At 42.7% G+C, this 19840-nt stretch overlaps 1 protein-coding gene and 1 long non-coding RNA gene across 4 annotated transcripts in view; one reads left to right on the forward strand and one right to left on the reverse strand.

Annotated features, from left to right (window-relative positions):
- Positions 1-377: 377 nt before the first annotated feature.
- LOC309379375 lies at positions 378-5707 on the reverse strand. The gene is made up of 4 exons (XR_014172461.1): positions 5474-5707; positions 5318-5394; positions 4390-4600; positions 378-710 (listed from the first exon to the last, which is right to left on the reverse strand). It is a non-coding gene; the product is annotated as an uncharacterized lncRNA (long non-coding RNA).
- The window catches only part of SYN3 (synapsin III), a 184755-nt gene continuing 168903 nt past the window's right edge, over positions 3989-19840 (forward strand). Inside the window, exon 1 of one of the 3 annotated variants that reach the window (XM_081928293.1) lies at positions 3989-4309. The gene's annotated coding sequence lies outside the window, so the exon portion shown is untranslated. Of the gene's footprint in view, positions 4373-19840 lie in introns of all 3 variants that reach the window. The other 2 variants (XM_081928294.1, XM_081928295.1) reach the window with 2 other exon arrangements.

The raw sequence follows: 19840 nt of genomic DNA on the forward strand, positions 1-19840 counted from the left end.
GGCTGCTTCTAAATGCTCTAGAGGCAGATATGTGGCAAATCTTGTGGTCTCGTTTAAATGAAGGACAACTTTTATGAACAATTTTGGGTGCCATTTTTTTTTATTATACAAAACAACAATGTAATGTGGATAGAAATAAAAAGCATCATCTTGTACCATTAAGAGTCCTGATTAATGATGTGACATGCATTTATTTATAATTATGTGTAATTATTGTTTACATAGTATACTTTTGAGATGGTTTTGTATAATAAAAAACCCAAAGCATTAAAAGGTAAATAATTATTTAGTTACGATCACTAAAGAAAGGATTATCATAGCTTCAAACCACTCAAGAGTAGACAAATGTTAATCAGTCCATCAGTAGTACTAGCAACAGCTAGCATGTCCTGGCATTCATGACGGAGACCTGAGCAATTCAGCCATTGATACTGATAGGCAGCAATTCATTAATGAGATGTGCCTATCTCGATCTTGTGTGTGTTCAAATGTAACAGTAAGAGACTGACTTCCAAAGCAGCCTGTATTGGAAGATCCCTTGCAAAAATAATGTGGTGGTTTTTCTTAAATAGTTGCCTGGCAACCAACCAAAGGGCGCATAGTATGAGACTGCAGATGAGCCTAAGGAGATAAGGGTTCCTATCAGTGTCACAGTGGAGAGAGCTTGTCTTCAGTATGAGCTGGCTGGCTGGACTGGTATTATCTTTGACCTAGTTCCGAAAAACAAGCAATGAACAAATAGGTGAGATGATAAACTTGTGTCTCAGTTGTACCACTTGAGATTTAAGGGAGAAGAGGTCATATGGCTGAATGCTCCTCAAATCAACAAAAGCTCCTTGAACATAGAAAAATAGATGTCAGGAAGACGGGTTTTAGCATAGTTCTGTGTAATATTAGGGTGGGGTATAAACAGCCTCCAAAAATTTTCAACCACTATTCACATGATGTGAATTTGGGAGGGAATTCATTTATTTTTGAGAATGAGATGTGGCCTTTGCTCTGATCCAGTATGGCTCTGCTTATGTATGTACAACTGCTGGAGAATAATGGTAATGGGTGGATATCCAACATTCGTCATACTCAAAGTAGCCCCTTGAAATAAACAGACTTAAATCTATAGATATCTTATCAGTGAATTTGTTCCAGTAGCCCAACAATCAAGTGTGATGGATCCTTTCAAGTCCCATATAAAGTCCATAAAATGTGCACCTGTCATACCCATAACCAATCAGATGGAATTTCCCTTTTGTCCTGTCTGTCTTCTCTTTATCTGCACATCATGCTGATATCCTTGTTAAATTTTCAGTAATCCCCTGTTGCATAATCGGCAGTAGATTAGGCCTCCTTTTGTACTTATGCCTGTTTTTGTTCCGTCTAACACAATGGAGCCTGGATGCTGATTAGGGCCTCTAGGATTCTTATTAGCACAGCTATGAAGTAACCATGATAACAAGCATAGTCGTCATGACCTCTTAATTGGAAAGGGAAAACAGCCTGCAGCAAGAGACCTTTTTTGTCTTTAGATACGTGTTTGTCCTCTGGTAAGACCATAGCTGAATACAAAAAAGGAAAACAAAGTCTGAGAAAAGAATGTTGATTTGTTTTGGTTTTCTGGGACATTTGCTCAGTGTTTGCACCCTAGTTTCACTGTTGTAGAAGTTCTCATTTTATCTCATTTTTTAAAGGGAAGTTGGGCAGATGTTCCCTTGACAAAAAGTGGCAAATCAAAAAATCACCTATATATTAAATTCTTTACTAGGGGGTGGGGCAAGGTAGGGAGCTTTCAAAGATGCAATCCCGCATCCCTATTCTGAAATGGTACAGTCCCTAGAAGGCTGTGCCACATGTTTTTCCGAGCAGATTCAGCTGCCAGTTTCCCTCTTGCAACCTACTTTACAAGGCTGCTGGGGGAAAACCACAAAGGACTGTAAACAACAATGTCATATAACAACAGCATATTACCAACAACAGCTTAACATGATATTACGTTGTTGTTGTTGTTGTTGTTGCTAGGGACAGCTCTGGAGTTACTGAAAACAATTTCCAGAGAGGAAACAGCAAATAAGACCAAACAGTTCAAAAGGTTTCAGTACCATGGACAGGGAAGGACTACAGAATCAGTAAAATCACCTCTTGCTCTTGAGGAGGTGGTGCAGTTATCATAACCTCATAAATACAAGGGACACAATTCAGGGAAATGCCTTGCAAACCATGTCGCCTTGCAAGCAATGGGGTGATACCTGGACAGAATGTGGCGTCCCATTGATTTGAATAGGACTTGCTACTTAGACGGCTCATTGTAATCCTATGCACATGCATGCCCAGGTATGAAGTTTGACTAAGTTCAGCAGGGCTTATTTATGCATTTAAAAAAAATTATATATCCTGCTTGATTGTAGTAAAACCTCTAAACCAGGCATCCCCAACCTGCGGCCCTCCAGATGTTTTGGCCTACAACTCCCATGATCCCTAGCTAACAGGACTAGTGGTCAGGGATGATGGGAACTGTAGTCCAAAACATCTGGAGGGCTGAAGGTTGGGGATGCCTGCTCTAAACTCTTGAAATGGCTTATATATACTGCTTGATTGTAGAAAAACACAGGTAAGTAGATACAAGAGTGAAACAATATCTGTGGTGTGTATCTAGATAAACCTTTTGCACCATGACGCAAAGCATAATACACACAATTGACAATATCAGCTTCCCATCATTACAATTAGAGATTGTGGTTTTTGTACCAATTTGGCTTGAATGGAAGCTTCTGTGCTAGAACAAAAGCAGCTTGAAGGGGTGGTTTCTATCAAGACTCTATGAACATGAGAAGAGGTCTGCTGAATCAGGCCAAATCCAGCATCCTGTTTTCACAGTGACTGGCCAGGATGCCCAAGAGAATCCCACAAGCAAGACCTGAGTGCAGCAGCAGCATTGTCATATATGGTTCCCAACAACTGGCATTCAGGGGCATACTTCCTCTGACAGTGGAGTTAAACCTTATCCATCCACAGCTAGTAGCCAGTGATAGCCCAGAGGTGGTTTTAGGGTAGCACAACTGGTTAGGTGCTGTGCTGCAGGGAGTGCCGCAACAATGCTGTAGAATGGAGCACAAGAGGCGGGGGGTGCCAAATTTTAGCGTCATACAGGGCACCTCTGAAATTTGAGAGCCCAAAGTCTGCCACTGGATAGCTTCATCCTCTGTGAATGTGTTTAATTATCTTTTAAAGAGAATTAGACACATTCACATTGGGGGCCAACACTATAGAATATGGGAGAAAACCCCACAGTTTTAACAATGTGCCGTAAGAGAAAAGTACTTTGTTTGTATGCACCACAGTCCTAATTATAATTCTCTCTCTCTCTCTCTCTCTCTCTCTCTCTCTCTCTCTCTCTCTCTCACACACACACACACACACACACACACACATACATATCTGTTATTTACAGGGGAAACAAGTTAAATACAATCACACGTTTAATGTCACACCCTCAATTGTAGAAGCTAGAAACTTGTTGGTGCTGTGTAACTCAATTCCAAACTAAGTCCAGCTACAGAAATGTAATGACTGTGTATCTTTCCTGTCAAGCTCCAGATGTTATATTTTGGGTGTTCATTTCTTTACTTGCAAAAATTGTCTGTTTCCCTCCCCATTCCATAAAATGTTTGGGTTTGTTTTTAAAGGAAAGCAGAGACTTTGAATGCTGATTTCAGTGCTCACAGCTGTGAAAACTGCAGAATACACACAGCCCCAAACCTAGAACTGACCCATATTATTTTGAGCCAGTACCAATGGCGAATGTGGAAGGGAACATTTCCTGTCTCCTAGCCCCAAGCATTATTTGGTCTCCTCTGAAACAATCTCTAATGAAGGTTTGGTGCTGGCAGGGAAGGAAAGGTTACAGATAGATAATTCTGCCCTCAAACCAAATCCTCTCCTCTCTCTCTGCCTCTCTGCCTAGGATGCTGATAGGGTGAGTCACTGAATCTGTCTCTGGGTGCTACTTCAATGCAGCAGCCTTTCGGGAAAAGCCTTCTCCTGCCCTCTCCAGCAGGGCTGTGTGATATCCAAGCCTGCCCACCAGTAGTTTTACTAAATAATTCATTATGCTCCCATGATAACTGAAGTATAAGGAGGGGCTTGATTTAATTTACTGCCTGCTTCAAGCCAATCGGGCGGTAAGGCTGCGGTAGAACCGGGTGACAGCAAACCCTGCTTGTATGCTGTGAATGTGAAAGAGAAGCAGTTCCGTGTGTGGGTTAAGGGGAAAGGATTGGATCCAGGGGAGCCATTGGATTAAGAGACTGGCCAGAAGGTAAGATTCAAGTGCGGATCTGGACTGTCCAGAGAATTAAGCAGCACAATGCAGACCTTGTGTGTAAGAATTCTCCTTACCGAAGGACGTATTTTCCAATTTATGGGGGAGGGAACCATGGGCGTGTGGAAGCCTAACGCATGCAGCTGGCATGTAGGCTAGCACTGCTTTTGTGTCTTTTGTCTGCATGCACCCGCTGTCAATATCTGTAACCGAATAGCTGTCGTACAAATAGCTGTTTCCATTGTGCATTCCGTACGCTACATAATCAGTGGCACGTTGCATTTGTGTCTGTAAAATCAAAGGAACAAAAACTAATTAAGAAAGGACACACAGACCAGCCCTTGTGGGCTAATGGAATCAGAAGGCACCCGGTAGTATTGTAATTATTCTTTTTAAAGTGGTACGCATCTTTAAAATCTCGAATGGCTTCCATCTGAAGTGTGAGACAAACCTCCCTCTGGAGGCATGACTGTACAAGCAGAGGCATAGAATAAATTAAGAAAAGGGGGTAAAGGGAAGTGGTTTAAAGAAAGAAACTGATAGGGACTGAAAAGAGAGGAGGACCAGAAAAGGAGCAAGAGAAGCAAGGTGTTTTCCCCTCCCCCCAAAAAAACCACCTTTCTGAAGTTGTAGGTACCTTAAAATCATGAATCAACTCTTTCTGCCCACATCCTAAGCATATGTACTCAGACGTCAGTCCAATGGGTTTCAAATGGATACAGAATACAAGCCTATGCATGTTTGTTCCCATTCTATTCACACTCCCGAGAAAGTGTGCACAGGATTGGAGCCTTACATCCTAGTATGTGGCATGTGCTTAGGATGAGTGCAGATTTGCATGTGACAAGACCAAAGGCAATGTTTATTCCTTACAAGTGCTGTCTTCCAGTGTTGATGCAAATTCCTGAAGAGCGTGTCTGTAGCCATCAGTCAGTTGCAGCAAAAAAAGAGTTCTATGGCAACTTGAAGATCAACAACTATATTGTGGCATTGGCAAGAGCCTACCTGTAGCGCCCTGACCCTTACGCAGGTGCCTGCAACCTTCACAGATATCACACAGCATATAGAGAGGCACAGGGCACCTGATGGCACATCACAGGGGAGAAATAGAGGAATTTAGAAATAATTCACATAGTTACATAGGATCGCAAGACAACTGACCATAGTGGGGAAGGCTGGGACCAGGTGACCCGTGCTGGTGGGCAGGTTCAAAGCTGCTTCTGCTCTCCCTTCTTTTGGTTTTTAATCTCTAAAGCAGAGTTGGATCAGACAGCCCTTCAGATAGAGGGTGGTCCTCTCAGGTGAATGCATAGTCACCCTAGAAAAACCGCATGATTTAAACATTGATGCAAGGTGCTTTTTTCAGCAACAGAGCAGCTCTATTCCCCTTGTATATAGGCCTGTGTATGGGATGATTCTCCTGCCACACCTAGGAGAAACTATGCACTTGGCATGGAAAGGGCATAAGAAGATCTGGGAAAAGTTGTCACCTTACAATACTACATGGGAAGGAGAGGGATTATTGAATTGTTTTTATCATGTATTTTGTGTTCTTATAATGTGGTTTTATGTTGTGAACTGTCCTGAGACCTGCGGGTATAGGTCAGTATACAAATTTAATAAATTATTACTGGGTGACCCATAGAAGTAGTAGTAGTATTGATTAGCAGTAGGTCTGGGACATATAGAAGAAACTTACCTTAGCTTGCAAACTTCAATGCTGCAAACAATGGTGATAGCCATTAGTTCTGTAAGCTTTTGGGAAAAAGATTAGAGAAACAGGACACCGGCTAGGTCCATTAAGAGCTATCAGCCACAGAAACTAAATGCAACTTCCACCCTCACAAGCAACATGCTTCTGAATACCAGATCCTGCAGACCAGCAACATGGTAAGGCTGTTGCCTTCACACTCCACTTGTGAGCTTCCCAAAGGCATTCGGCTGGCCATCGTTGGAAACAGTGGGATGCATAGATTTTTGGCTAATTCAACAGGTATGGTCTCAGATTTGCCCTTATATCCATCCTGGATCTCAAATAAGCTAATGATACTAATAAGCTTGGCCAATGGCCATGGATAGTGGGAGTTGAAACCCCTGCATAGTTTTGGTGGGGAAGCACAAATGCTTCCATATTCCCACTATACCTGCAATATAGCATACAATGCATCTGTATGCACAATGCACACAGTTCCTAAAAAAGGGGGGGAAAGGGAGAGAGATGTTGGAGATTAGCATATATGGCCCTGAAAAAGATTGGCATCTCTCACCCTGTCACTCAGACATTGTCCCTTCTTTTTGATGATTGCATGGAACATCAGGAAGAACTTTCTGACAGTAAGAGCTCCTCGACAGTGGAACGAATGGACTCCCTCAAGAGGTTAGGCTCTCCTCCCTTGGAGGTTTTTTTAGCAAAGGTTGGGTGCTGCATCTGTCATGGATGCTTTAGTTGAGATTCCTGCATTGCAGGAGGTGGGACCAGATGTCCCATGCGGCCCCTTCCAACTCTACAATTCTATTATTCTATGATCTATATATACAGATGCATAACATGTTATATTGTTGGTCAGATGGCAACACACAAGCCTAAAACCCACTTGGAAGCTGTGCTTTGCACTCTAGAAGGCATGATAGCAACCCATTTCCCATTTCCCATCTATGCCTAAATTTTACATGAGTGTAGGAAGTGGATCTCAGTGCCTCTGTTTACAAGTTAAGCTTTGCATAAAGATTCCCAAGCACTATATTGTTATAGAACCTGGGGATGGGGGAGTCCTAAAGATTGCTTTTTAAAGAAAACAGAAACCTTTTACATTCATTGTGCATTTCTATAGGCTTCCTGTCTTTTAAGGAGAGGATTTAGCTGTTCGCTTCTCTTTCAAATAGGTTATTATATAGAATTTATCACTCCTACATTACCAAAAGAAAGCAGGCTTAGTGGAAGGACTTGAACACCGTTGTGCTCATTTTGGAAAGCCTCAGTGTGCTATAGATTGAGAATCTCTCCTCTGTGGTGAGAGATGGTAATGAGTAGGGGGCAGGCAAGCCCGGGCTTTGTGTCTTGGCAAGCAGAAATCAATGCTAAGTGCTCTGTGTAATCAGATTCCATAGCATGGGGGAGAAAGTGTGAATGACTAACACCAGGATTTATTTCTGGCAGCTGCTGGTCTAGCTATACCGTGTAGTCGTTCTAGGTGGTAATTTAGTAAGGCTTGCATTTCTAAATATTTATCGCAGTTCAAGTGATGTGGATTTCATGAGCTTACGCAGAGCTAAGGTGGCTTGCACATGCACAGAGCATTCCAACAGAAACTCTGCACTTGCTATCACTCTTATACATCTTACTTGTGGAAGAAAAAAAGTACCACCCAAACTCTACTGGTGGCTGGTGCCCATTGTGACTGGCAGGGAGCCCAAACAGTAACTAGAGCCGAAACTAACGACAGGCAGAGCCAACTAACTCTGGTTTTGTACCCATCCTTTTCCCTGATGAGTTCTACAAGGGCAATGCTGAGACTAAGGAGAAGGAGGATGCTGTTAGGCAGTGAGATAACCTGGACTGGCTGTAAATGGGACAGGTAGCTGGTGAGAGGCTAAGGCTCTCATTTTTGGGAAATGAGCCTCCAGAGCAAAACCCTTTCTGCTAATTTTCTGGAGTCGGTTTGTGATCAATGGGGCTTCACATCGAATAACTCCTAGGTAGTGAGCAAGATATTATTCAGAAATAATGGCTCTCTGCCCATGTAGCAACGGCAGACTTTAGGTTCTCAAATTTCATTGGGACACAAAAATTTAGTGCCCCCCCCATCTCTTGCACTCTATTCTACATTATTATTGTGGTGCTCCCTGTGGTGCGAGCACCCAGTATAGCTGAGTGGTTGGGCTACCCTAAAACTGCCTCTGGTATAGGCTCCCCCTGTCCCTTCCCACCTCCTCTCCCAATCCTAGCTGGGTTATAGCAAGTACCACCCTATTGGTGGGAGACAGGGCCAGAGAATGGGCTGCAACACTAGTGTAAGGGACATAATATCCTCCTAATATATTGCTGCCTGCGGGGTGTTAAAGCAACAGTTGCTTTGCTAGGGTCAACAGCTGGAAACCCATTTTCCCCAGCCACATTTTCTGCTTGGCAGGTGTAACAGTTACAGAGACAGAAGTGTGACCTAATTAGCTGTGCCTAATTGCAAGAGCTTGAGGCAGGTAACAAAAAGTTATACACACTCATTGCAAATGCAATTTAGGCATATTGAAATCAAATTAACTGAAGCAGCAAGCCTATGCGTACATCCTTGAAAGTCCAATTGAACACAGCCGAGTCTACCTCTGAATAAATAGGATTGGGACCATATTCTACCACTCGTAAGAGGGAGGCTTTACAAAATGTAAGGCCTTGTATTTACACTCAAATGACAGGCAGCACAATATTGCTTCATTCCTGAAGTACATGAATGAAGAAGGTGCAATTCCTGGAATGAACAATGTTTTCCTTATCTAAGGAATAGCACATTTTCTTCCCCAGTTTACCCCTGCTTTCTTTTTCTCTTTCTCCACTTCTTCTGTTATCTCCCTCATGTCAAATTCTAGATAGAACATAAGCTTCTTGCAGAAGATGTCTGGCTTTTTGCTTCTTAAATGGGTGCAAATAATAGCAGCAATAATGACAGTTAACAGCAGCAAACACATTTATGTTATATATACTGCAAAAGGCTGGAGGTTCTTTCAATACAGCTGTCGTAACCATTGCTTTGATTTTTAGTACGTAAGAATAGGAAGCTGCCTTCTACTGAGTCAGAAAATTGGTTCATCTAGTTCAGTACTGTATACACTGACTGGCAGAGGCTCTTCAGGGTTATTAGTAAAACTGAACTGCTGCTTTCCCCTTGAAAAGTGCGCTAATACAGCTTATTAGGTGTCTATTCTCAGGAACACAGCTGCAATAGGAGACAGAGAATGGGATGCAGTTACAGCCTTTCTCCCTGGTTGGTTGAATCCATTGTTTGCGCCATCCTTGGCATTAACATTTTGATTTGGAAACTGGGGCAAAATGCCAAGCACTCCTCAGGACATATAATCTCATTGCCCGTCCACTGGCATTGTGCAGGTGAAATTTGAGGTTGCTTTTCTTCTTAGGAACATAGGGCTCTGCTTCAGGCCATTGGTCCATCTACCTCAGTATTGTCAGCACTGTCTGGCAGTAGCTCTCCAGGTTTCAGAAAGGAAATGTCCTCATTCCCCATGCCAGGAATTGAACTTGGGAAATTCTGCATGAATAGCAGATGCTCTACAACCAAGCTCTCCCCCTGGTTGCTGAATTGATTAATTAATGAAATGTTGCTTCCCTGCACTGGTTAGATTATGAACTGTGGCAGCAGGAGGACAGGCAGTTCTAACAACTGTGTCCATTTTAGGTATTGTACCAGGGCTTGCATCCCCCCCCCCACACTGCCGATTATTGGCAGCCCCAACCTTACTTCAGAGGGTGCTTCTGAGTCTGCAAACAATGATGTTTTCACCTGCCAGCCAGTGTGTCCCTTACCTGTGGCTACTGAAAAGAATTCTCCTTTGGACTAGAGGAGAGAGAAGGGAGCTGTGACTGCGCACACTTGCCTCATATTATGGGATCAAAGATAGGATATTCTGCACCATTCTGCATACAGGCTGCCCTGCCTGGGAACTAACAGAGAGGAAAGAGAAGGGATGAAGGGAAGCTCCATCCTCAGACTAGGGAATATGCCCTCAGGTCACACATCATGAGCAGAGCACTGGTCAAGTGTCTCCCCAATGCAAGTGGAGGCAGAGCAAAGACTAAATAGAGAAGCACCTGTGTCTGTTCTTCCTACTCCCCAAACACTCTCCTCTTCTTTTAGGCACTACCTGTCACAAACTCCAAGAGAGAAGTATCCAACGTCAGTGCTATTTTCACACTCTACCCAGAGATCCTATTGATATAAATGCTTCTATTGCTTTACAGCCTCAGGAGTGAAAGACAAAAAAAGACAAGGAGAGGGGCTAGTTTCCCTGACTCCTCAAGGACTGGTTGAGGAAGTTCTGCATCTCTGCACACTCCCTCTCTCTCTCACACACACACACTGAACAGAAGAGATTCGTGTGTGTGTGTGTGTGTGTTCTCCTAATGTGTACAAATACATTATTTGCAAGGAGTCATGGATCATCCTTTGGTAGCCCAGTTTCCCTTATGGTATAGATTAAGTCCCACTCCAACCCGACTTTTATGTCATGTTCATTTTTGATACGCAGTAAGCCCTCACATTAGAAACCGCTGGAAAAACATAGTGACTTAAGGACTCAATCAGAGAAGAGAGCTAATAGTAGCTGATCCCTGAATAGAGATTTGCATATTTATAGTCAAGATTTTACGAACTAAGATGTTGGTTATTATCCAGAGAATGGGTCCTCCCCCTCCCCCAACCTGCACTCTTACTATAATCATTCCAGCTATCCATGCACTAGGAAAAAATCTCAACATACAGTATTAGAGAGGAAGGGGAAAGAACAGTTATAGACAACAACAGATGTATTACAATGGCTCCAGGAGTAAGAGTTCTGGGGTGGTCAAAACAAGGGCTAAACATTCCTTTGATCCAAACATTCTCAGCTGGGAGAGGGAAGAAGGAACTTGTTTGGGAGCTAAAGGCTGCTTCTGTACAAAATGGCCACCCTGACCTCCTTCTCTAGCCTGGAGATGGGCAGGGGCATGGAGCTTCTCCATCACTGTGATGAGCCCTTTGAAGTTCAGTGGAGCTGTGGAAGGGAGATCCCTGTCCTAAGCCAGAGAGGAGGATTGGGGCTCCTCTTATTAGACTTGCCACAAGACAATGAGACACTCTCTGCAGAGAAGACAGTGAACAGAATTGTGAACCCCTGAAGAAAAAGAGGATTGGTCTCCTCAAGGACACAATTAGAGCAAGGACTAAACCTGTTCACTACCTTTGGGGGAAGGGGCAGCAATAGCCTCCTCTCAGCTGTGTCTTAGATGGAAAGTTGGGCTTATATGGATAGCCAGTGCTTTTTTTCTTTTAAAAAAATGTTTAGGGGTACTCTTGTTTTCCTCCTCATATTGAAATATTACCCCTCAATGAGGCCAAACTTAGATTCACAAAATGTTCTGGGGTATGCGTACCCCTGCATGCCCCCAGAAAAAGTACTGTGGATTGCTATACTTTTAATCCATAATTAGACCCATAGCTTAATTCTAAAATTTGTTTAGGATGTGGGACCTGCCAATAGTAATGCCTAGACGAAATTGCAAACTACAATGTTACACTCAGGTAGCACACACCAAGCCACCCTTTTATAACTGGGACATAGGCTGACGAAATCTCTTCCGTCTATGTGAAGCTCTTTATTCTAGCTATGTTTAGTAGAGCTAACTAATGGGGAATAGTATTGAGCATGTTTATTACTGTGGCTGTGCTGAGCTGTATGGCTGCAGCTGACTTACTATGCTGTTGTATCTTCTGGGGAATTTGCCTAATTCATACCGTAACTTCTTTTGGTAATCTTCCTTCCGGTATACCAATAGAGAAATGATAGTAAGCGACAAGATTTTATATTGCTAGCACCATGGAAAATCATGGATTAGTTTAGATTACTCTCTGTTATGAATAATAGATCACTCAGCGATATCCATTACTGAATCTACATAGAAATGATATGTACAAGTTGTTTCCATGATAAACTAGTATGGACATACATATGGACATCGGCACGAGCTCAATATTTAATAGCTGTGCACTGAACTGCTCATTTAACAAATGGCTTGTTTTTCTGAAAGTCCTGTAATTGCAAAATTATGCAGGGACTCCCTTCCCACCCACCCCCTCACTGTAATGCAGCCTTTGAATCTGCTTTACCACTTGGCTCAATCATTATTGTCTTCTGCATGCTAACAATGCAAAAATTCAAAATATTTTGAATGAAAACCGGAAGCAGCTTGACCTTTTCTCTCAGGTGGAACATTTCTGAAGCTTAAAGGTTGCTCCCTGCAATTACAAAATTCAACTCACACAAAGCTCCTGTCTCCAGAGCTTAAACTCTCTTCACTGAAAAATCTCAGGTGCACATTTGGGCTACAACTCCAAGCAGGAAGCAATTATTGCTAAGAAAGTCTGCAGATTGAACTGATGCTAGCCTGAGACAAAACAGAACAAATGATGTTCAATGCCTGTCATGAGATATTATATATATATATATATATATATATATATATATATATATATATATATGCAGGTTTTGGTGTCCTCGGGTGTCTTCCCGTGTAAAAGTTGGGGTGTCTAGGCGACGTTTCGACGAGGTCTCACTCGTCATCTTCAGGCTGGTGCTTTCGGCTTCTTGTTACTGGAACAGAGCAGGATCTCAGTGTTTGAGTTCCTATAAATACTGTTGAGGGGGTGTGGTGTATAGCCTCCAATGTTCTGGGCAGAGAGGAAGTTCCCAGGCTAGTGTGCCTTTTCTTCTTTTGTTCCTTAATTACTTGAGGGATATCTTGAGTGATTTCTTGAGTGATATCCTGAGTACCACTTAGGTGGGTCATTAGGTGTGGATTAGTTGCTAAAGTCTTTGTGTCTTGACCTCTTGAACTTTGTGAAGAGTTTTTCTGAGAAGATGGCTGTACTGCACTTAGTTGTGCTCTGGCTTGGCTTCGTGTATAGGGGCGAGCTGTGGTTTTGTGGCCTGTGTCAGCCAGATCTGTGTAGGGATTGCTGCACCCCCCTGCATGTGGTTTGAAGTGACTGAGGAAGGGACATTGTTTTAGGATGACACGTATCATTTTAAAGTTCTTTTTCAATAAATTGTTGTAGTTTACTACCCAATTTTAGGTGCTTAGTTTTGTGTCAGATGGCTCAGTGGTGGCTGAAATGTTTTTTGGATAGTAGAGAGTCAATTTGTCTTCCACCAACAGCATCGTGAGATAGTGGGAGGAGGTTGCAATTAGTTTGCTTTCAGTATCTTAAGGCAAGAACTTTAAGAGATGTTATTGAAATGTGGCTGCAGTGCTGTACGACAACATCTATTACTACAGGCAAGGCCGTTTACAAGCTGAGGAAACAACAGAGATCACACACCTTATATAACAATCTGATCCAGTACAAAAAAAAGTCATAATAAAAACGTAACTTTAAAATAAACAATTTATATCAAATAAAGTAATGTTCATTAATCCATTATAATAGTACTGGATAGTTCATTAATCCAGTATAATAGTACACAATGAAATTAACCACGAGCAAACAATAATTAAACAAAAAAATTCACTCTTAACATTGACAAGAAATGATTACCAAACTATAATCAATAAAAATAACAGCAAGGAGTTCCACAGTGCAGGACATGCCTCACTACAGGGATGATCTCTGACAAAGGCTGACTAAACCTTGGGATGTTGGAGACCACAGAAAATTGCACCATCAGAAGATCTCAGTGATCCAGGTGAAGCATAGGGAATGAAGTCGCCCATGAGGCACTTTGGGCCCAAGTTGTTTAAATTAATACAAGAGCCTTGAACCTGGCCTAGCAGCAAATCAGCAGCCAGTGCAGCTCCCTTAGCAAAGGAGTAGCATGTTGTGAGCAGTCTCACCATTCATTGTGCACTGGTTGTAGCTTATGGACAAGATACAAAGGTGTTGCCATATGCAATAAACTCTACCTTGCTTCCCTCTTAAATTTACTCACCTGCGCTGGACAGAGGAAGAGAATTAGCAGCACAGTTGTAAATCCAGGATAGGATCATGCTACCCTGACTTAACAGTCCAGCTTTTGCTTTGCTCTGCAAAATGCGATAGTCAATCTAAACAGAAAGGAGATAGGTGTCAGGAAAGGAATACTGTAAATCAGAGGCATGCTGACGGAACTTCATAACTCTGCGTGTTCTCTATGGTTTCTACAGCCAGAAGCAGGACAGTTAAGAGGAAAATGGAAGGGAACAGAGCAGTCAGACAAGGCAAGAAAGCATAGGTCCTGTTGGCCACGAGATTGCTGTACAGCTGTTTGAGAGGAGACGGAGTCAGCATTGTGCAATGTCTCAGTACTGTCTCAGGAATAGCCTCTATAGTACTATTGGCCACACATATAAGAAGAATGAAGTGGGAATGCAATGGTAGAATTCTGAAAGTGTTTCTTGATCTATTCTATTTTGCCACATTAAAAAAATAAAACTGTCTACGAGCAGAAAAGTAGCACAGCAAAGGTCAGGCTGGAGAATAATCTCTCCCTTAGGTGCTTTTAGTTGCTTTGTTCTTTTACATGCTGAATGGCTTTTTTTGACATGGGAAATCTCTCAGGTCCGCAGTCTAAAGTGGTACAGCCCACTCTGCGCACCCTGGCATAGTACCACCACATTTTTCTGCTGAGTGTATACACCAGGTCATAGCTGCTTAATGGAGCAACAAAAATGTATAAGTCACTCATTCTTGACAGGGCAGCTTTGGCACAATCGTTCCGTGAGGGCACCAAGCCTATAATTCTTATTAAACTACAACTCCCAAGATTATATAGGGTAGAATGGATGACTTTCAAGCCAGTTTTAGGCTGTAATACAGAGATGCCTCAAGAGGCTTGATGTAGTTTGCAGGTAGCACTGAAGAATGTTCCGATCCCTATGTGGTATTCCTCTGAATAGAAGAAGCAGTGTGAGTTCTGTATGAGGTAAAGAGAATGGGAGGGACCCCCCAACCACCCGCAATTTGCCATGAAGGATAACTTGATTTACCCTCTGCAGTGTTAATAATTTAGACAAACCTTTCAATGGCAGTGTTGCATGCTGCTTCCCTGCAAGCTCCATTTTATGTTATGCATTATAATTACTTTATTTGTTTCACAGTAATGGTTCCTGAAAAGCTAGTAACATGTGCCCATCTGCCAAAGCTTATCTCTCATTCCATTTATTATTTCTCACTTCTGTTTGTTCTGTTCTTCTCCACTTGCTGGTGGCAAAACACACACAGGATCCATCTCAACAGAAAATGCTGTTCACACAGGACCCAGATTATCTGAGGGTGGGAATTACCTGAGCTAGGAGGCCCAAGGGGGCCCATAACCATGACTAAACCAGGGGCAGGGAACCTCAGGCTTGGGGGTCAAACACAGCCAAGTATCTTGAAACTCTACCCAGCCAACACCCCTTTTGCTCCGACCCTGCCCACCACTGGCATGTGACCCCAGGAAAGTCACCCTGGGCTGAAAAATATTCCCTGCCCTTGGTCTAAATTGTAGACCATGCTTGAGGATACTTAAGCAGATTCATTTTCCTATATCTGCATTTTGGATCTATCTACCTACTTACACAAATATTTATATCCCACACTTCTAGTGCTTATGTGCCACGTAAAATCAATTACAAAGTATCATAATGTTCCAAAAACACAATATTTAAAAAAGATACAATATAAACAGAGACAGATGCAACAAACGAAGGCATTAGATTTAATACCTATCCAGAAAAGCCTGCCTAAAAAAGTTTTTTTGAAGTACAGAAAATTCACTAGGCAAAGAATTCCACAATTTAGGTGGGATCACAGAGAACACCCTTGATCTCCTCCCCACCAACCAAGACTCCACCATAGCTAGGCCACAGAGGAGGGCCCTTTTGTCAGAAGAATTTAGGGCCCAAACAAGCTGATATTGAGGCATCTAGGGTGCTACAATATATGTATGGAATGTCCAGAGCTTGTGAGATATACTGGAGCCAATCAGAAGTAGCGGCCGAACAGATTGAAAGCCTGCAATCCACTATCTACTTAACTGGGAGTAAACCCCACTGAACTCAGTGGTACTTTTTTCTGCATAGATATGTACAGGAAAACAGCCTGGTAATACAAGAAACTGTAGGCCTTGCAGTCTGAGAGACTTGAGAAATGTGGGTCCCCTACATGGCATGTTCTCCACAGATCTTTGGTTTCTGCAGGCAGAGGGGATGGATTGGCCCAATGTGGGAGCTGACTGGCAACAGGAAAGAGGAATAAGCACCATAATAAGCAGCGACACTGACATCCCAGGGACTGTGAGCTGGGGCTGCGAATAGGTTTATGGGCGTCAGAAGGTATGTGAGTAAATAAGCTAGGCCTCTAGCATCGTTGCGCACTGAAGAAAATTCATGTCATTAGATCCCAGGAACAAGGAAGAATTCCTAAAGGGCATTTCTTATGTATTATGTGCTTATGTATTGAGATATATATATATATATATATGCAGGTTTTGGTGTCCTCGGGTGTCTTCCCGTGTAAAAGTTGGGGTGTCTAGGCGACGTTTCGACGAGGTCTCACTCGTCATCTTCAGGCTGGTGCTTTCGGCTTCTTGTTACTGGAACAGAGCAGGATCTCAGTGTTTGAGTTCCTATAAATACTGTTGAGGGGGTGTGGTGTATAGCCTCCAATGTTCTGGGCAGAGAGGAAGTTCCCAGGCTAGTGTGCCTTTTCTTCTTTTGTTCCTTAATTACTTGAGAGGGTCAAACCCAGACCCTCTCCACAGATAAATTACAGACACCATCCAGTAGCCAAACCATGGTGGCACCTCCGGATGCTGCACCCCCCTGCAATCCCTACACAGATCTGGCTGACACAGGCCACAAAACCACAGCTCGCCCCTATACACGAAGCCAAGCCAGAGCACAACTAAGTGCAGTACAGCCATCTTCTCAGAAAAACTCTTCACAAAGTTCAAGAGGTCAAGACACAAAGACTTTAGCAACTAATCCACACCTAATGACCCACCTAAGTGGTACTCAGGATATCACTCAAGAAATCACTCAAGATATCCCTCAAGTAATTAAGGAACAAAAGAAGAAAAGGCACACTAGCCTGGGAACTTCCTCTCTGCCCAGAACATTGGAGGCTATACACCACACCCCCTCAACAGTATTTATAGGAACTCAAACACTGAGATCCTGCTCTGTTCCAGTAACAAGAAGCCGAAAGCACCAGCCTGAAGATGACGAGTGAGACCTCGTCGAAACGTCGCCTAGACACCCCAACTTTTACACGGGAAGACACCCGAGGACACCAAAACCTGCATTCCTGTACCCGTGAAAATCTACGAAAGCAAATATATATATATATATATATATATATATATATATATATATATATATATATATATTTGCCATACTGCGGTTTACGCCTGTAAATACCTAATTCAGGCAGCCAGAAACATAAGGAGCTTAAACAAGAAAGGGGGAGAGCTAAAGAGCACTGATCAATCCTCCACCCCACCCCCAAACTTGTCAAAAAATGTCAAGAGATTATTGGGTAGGCGGAGGGTGGGGGCTGTGTTAGAAATGGATACCAGGCCTAGAGAAATTATGTCCAGGGTACTCTTGTCTGCCCTACCCAGGGCTGCTTCCAGAGGCCTCCACCATGTAAGCTGCGATAGCTAGGTGGAAAAATAAAATTCTTCATTGTCTTACATAAGTGAATATCCTACCTGCCTATATAATACCTCGAATATATGTGTGCTAATTCCATTGGAGGTATACTTTTCCCTAGGGATTTGAAGAAAGATATAGACTTTCCATTCTCATGAAAGACTATACAGTAATAGCCAAAGCTGTTGGTAGGATTGTGAATGTATTCATTCAAATGCTAAATGCTCTGTAATATGGCTAATGGCTTCCAACCAATGGTCTCCTCAGTCCAGCCCACTTTTGTGACCTCTCCCCCTTTATCTTTATTAGCAAGGCTACAAGAGGGAAGTGGTTGTTTGCTGGTTTAGGCAGCAAAGTTGTAGCTTATAATAAAACATGAAGCCATGTATTGAACAAAGATTGGAACTTCAACCCTGTCAGCCTAAGTATAATGTTCTTGCACAGCCATTTTCAAATTAAATAGGACTATGGAAAGAGCCTGTACATGATAAGGCTGTGAACTATCCTCATGGGGGAAATGATGTCATGATAAATTTTGTCACCTAAAAATGGGCGTGTGCCTTGGTGCCTGGTGACTCTCTGATCAAATTTCCAGGCATTCAACACCAATGGAAGCTTCCCCCCAGGGACTAATAACAGCTTTGAGAGTGTGGGTTTTTTGTTGTACAGTGCTACTTCGGGTTACAGACTCTGCTAACCCGGAAATAGTACCTCAGGTTAAGAACTTTACCTCAGGATGAGAACAGAAATTGTGTCGCGTCTGCACAGCAGCAGTGGGAGGCCCCATTAGCTAAAGTGGTACCTCAGGTCAGGCCCAGACAGAGGTGGGGACCATATGGGCCACTTGGCCCGGGCCTCCGATTCCAAAGGGGGCCTCGGTCAGCATATTCACAATCTCAGGGGATTTATAAGACTTCAGTTATCCCCAGGGTAAAAAAAGGGGTATATTATCTACCTGGCCTGGGCCTTTGCCTGGCTCTGCAAGGCCCTGCCTCAGGTTAAGAACAGTTTCAGGTTAAGAACGGACCTCTGGAACAAATGAAGTTCATAACCAGAGGTACCACTGTCATTTTGGTAGAGTTGGCATATGCCACATCCCACCCCTGACAGCAGCTGTTTACATTCTTTAAAAGAAGCACATTTGTTGCTTTCATGAAATTAACATAACACATCGTTTGAACCACATAACTATTCAAATGAGTTCAGCCTGCTGGATGAAATATCAAAGACTTTCAAGTATGCTTAAATCCCAGAGTAGTTACCGTAAATCCTTTACGGAGAGCAGTTTTTTAATTAATGGTGTCTCGGAATCCTCTTTGTGAAGGAATCTGAATAGCTGTTTGGTCCAAGTCCAGTTTAAGATCCCTAAGGAGGGAGACCAGGAGCCTTGAAGTTACCTACCAACAGTTAGTACCTTGTTAGCTGACTTACTAGGCACATGACACCTGGTTACAGACTTCCACACTGTGTATGTATTGTATTTCCATGTAAAAATAAGAATAATTTTAAAATATGCATTTATACATATAGAATAGCATATGGAAGCAAATCCATTACTTCTTTTTTAGCAATGAATTTACTATGGGGGGAGGGTATTAATGTTCACCCAGTTTTTTATGTTCACCCTGTTTTTCACTGGATTTCTGTAGCAGGATGAGACACAATTCATTAAGAGTAAAACTGTCAGCGGCGGGGGTGGGGGGTAAATTAGAAGGAATCATACACTATAACCATGTTAACATAAGCACATAAAAAGAACGTGCTGGACCAAGCCAGCATTCTAGTCCAGCATTCTGTTCTCCCTGAGGCCAGCCAAACTGTATGCAGCAGCTGGGATATAATAAAGACAAAAAGGAACCTTAGGAGAACAAGGCCAGAGGATTTTTCAGTCAGAGTCCTTTCTGATGCCTCAAAAATTGACCTGGACATTTTCTTTCTCAATGGGTTAATGAGCCTGGGGGAAGCAGCTGGTTTTATACAATGGTGTAATGTGTCCTTGCTACAAAAAAAGCAACAGAAAAGTCACCTGCAAGCTTAATTCTAACAAGACTTCATTGTAGTAGTTTGTTCTTAGTGATACATTCCTAGGGGCTTATGGCTGCTGGGTATGGTCTGAAAGCACAGGAGGTCACCATCTTGCTAAGTAGGTCAGA

Source organism: Podarcis melisellensis (genome assembly GCF_964234715.1).
Source record: "Podarcis melisellensis genome assembly, chromosome: 10".
Taxonomy (NCBI): domain Eukaryota; kingdom Metazoa; phylum Chordata; class Lepidosauria; order Squamata; family Lacertidae; genus Podarcis; species Podarcis melisellensis.